The sequence below is a fragment of the Pteropus vampyrus genome, unplaced genomic scaffold, assembly GCF_000151845.1.
Source record: "Pteropus vampyrus isolate Shadow unplaced genomic scaffold, Pvam_2.0 Scaffold1000001806, whole genome shotgun sequence".
NCBI lineage: Eukaryota > Metazoa > Chordata > Mammalia > Chiroptera > Pteropodidae > Pteropus > Pteropus vampyrus.
In genome coordinates, this window is record NW_011916208.1 from 1 (window position 1) to 2,568 (window position 2,568).

At 43.7% G+C, this 2,568-nt stretch overlaps 1 pseudogene; it reads left to right on the top strand.

Annotated features, from left to right (window-relative positions):
* The first annotated feature begins 167 nt into the window (after positions 1-167).
* LOC111735480 lies at positions 168-283 on the top strand (annotated as a pseudogene).
* The last annotated feature ends 2,285 nt before the right edge of the window (positions 284-2,568 follow it).

Genomic DNA, 2,568 nt, shown 5'->3' on the forward strand with positions numbered 1-2,568 from the left:
TTGCTGAGATGTGCCTGCGTTGGGTCAAAGAGATCACTGTGATTAACTGCAAATAAAATAACCAATTGGTTTGTTTTTCTGATTATATCCTTTTTATAATTACAAAAGTAGAACATACCCATAGTAAAAAAATATTCATTCGCACCCCAGTGGTGCCATGATCCATGGTCTGCGGTCATGCCACCCTGAACAAGCTTGATGTCTGATCTCGGAAGCTAAGCAGGGTTGGGCATGATTAGTACTTGGATGGGAGACCACCTAGGAAGACCAGTTGCTGTAGGCATAAATAATAATAAATAATAATAATATTCAAATGAAACAGAAGGGCTTAAAACGTCATGTGGAAAGACCATCTCCGCATGTCACAGACAGCATTTGCTGTTTTCCGTGAGATCTTGGGAGGTGTTTGATACCTGTGGTAGTTCATGTGCATAGTTACATCCTTTTTTTCCTCCAGGTGGGAAGAATCATTCCATATATACTCTTCCACACTTTGCCGTGTTTCATAATGCACCTTAGAGATTTCCCTCTATAATAACATTCATTTATTCATTCAACAAATACTGAGCATTAGCTATGTGCCAGGCCCTTCTTATACTGGAGCTACAGCTGAAACTAGACAGATAAGGTCCCTTCCCTAGCAAAGCTGGCACTAAAGAAGCAAATGAATGGTTGTGATTTTGATTAATGTAAAGAAAATAAAACATGTAACATAATAGAATGACTGAGGGTGGGGAGAGGCTCCTCTAGACAGGGCTTACACAAAGACTTGAGTGACGAGGAGGAACCTCTTGTATTTGAAGAGATACAAGAGGAGCATCCTGGGCAGGGGGCCAACAGGTGCACAGACCCTGTGACAAGAACAAAAAGAGGGCCTTTTGGCCAGAGCATTGTGATGGCAGGAAACAGTGAGAGGGAGACAGGGCCTCGTTGGCAGTGGTAGGACTTCGGAAGCCATTGAACCTTTTAAGAAGGAGAATGACATGGTAGGATGTTTGTTTTAGAAGAATGTCTGCTGCCTGGAGGCCAGCCGAGTGGCAGCAGTGAGTTGGCTATGGCAGCCACCAGGCCAGTGATGTTAGCAGCTGACGCTAGGATGGGGGACAGTATAGGTGGAAAGGGGTGGATGTACACGAGACATATTTTGGAGCTGACATATTTTGGATTTCTAGATGATTTGTGTAAAATGATGGTAGAAAGAGATGACTCCTCAGTTTTGGGCCTGAACTGCATCATTTTTCATAATGATGGGAACAGGTGGGCGTGAGGAAGGTAGAGGAGAGAGAAAAAAGGGTCATGCTTTCTTTCAGTGTTTGATGTGCCATTGGAGATCCAAATGCACGTGTAACATAGGCAGTTGGATGTTCAAATCTTTAGTTCAAGAGAGAAGAGATAGAAATAAATGTTTAAGAATCATCACCTTAGAGATGATACTTAAAGTTGTAAGAGACTAAATGAAATTGCCCGTAAGGGGCTGAGAGTCAAAGATTAAACTCTTGAGACGCCACAAGCATCTCTAGTTCAATTAGAAGAGAAGTGGGCACAGAGGAAGTTGCCAAGGCAAGTTCAGAGAGGTTGAATAAAAAGGAGCTGCTGAAATCAAGAGAAGAAAATCCAGCAGAGAGTGTGGTTGGCTGTGTTGCAGGCAGGTAAGAGGTTGAGAGGGAGGGAGGTGGAGCCGTGTCTATATTTGGCTTCAGGATGGGAAGACGCAAGCAGAGATGGCAGCAGAGCTGATTATATTAAAATGGTAAATTTTATGGTATGTGAATTGCATCTTAAAAAATAAAGAGGTTAAAGGGACTCACAGAACACCTCGGGAGAAGGGATCATGAGAAATGGTACTTTGAGGGGCGGAATCCATAGAATTGCTGGACAAGTGATCCCAGGTATCCCAACCAGAAACCGAAAAGAGGTTTGTCCAAAAGGAGGGTGAATCAAAGAGCCGGGCTCTGGGCTGACGGACGAGAGCAGAAGGCACAGCCAGGGGAGGCATGACTTCACAGAGCAACGCGCCTGAAAAGAGATTGAAAGGCTTATCTTTCAGTTCTGTTACATCTTTGAACCAGGCCAATGAAGCATCGGATATAGTGGTTGAAAGCGAGGATTCTACACTCAGACTGCTTGGATTGGCATCCTGGCTTTGCCACCAGTTGTGTGACCTTCGGCAAGTCAGAGAATAGCTCTGGGCCTCAGGAAAGTGCAGAAAACAGTGCCCAGCATGGGGTGCATTTCAATTCATAATAAGTGTTATAATAACCACAATGTGGTTATTTTACCCTAGCAAGGACTTTAGATAATGATATTTGAGCACTGTTTTTAACTGCCGAGACTTTTCTTCAAATAAAACCAAATGAGAATGAAGCTGAGTGCCCTTACTGAATTGATTACCTGCTCCCCCACTCTCTCTGGATCACAATGAGGATCCCTACGACTCCTGTGGAGCGCAGTTTGAAAACTACTGATATAGTAAAAGGAATCCTATGCTTGTATCAAAACGACTTTTTCTGCCGTTAACAAGCCGCGTGACTCAGCAGTAATACCCTCCCTCAGCTCAGTTTTCTCATC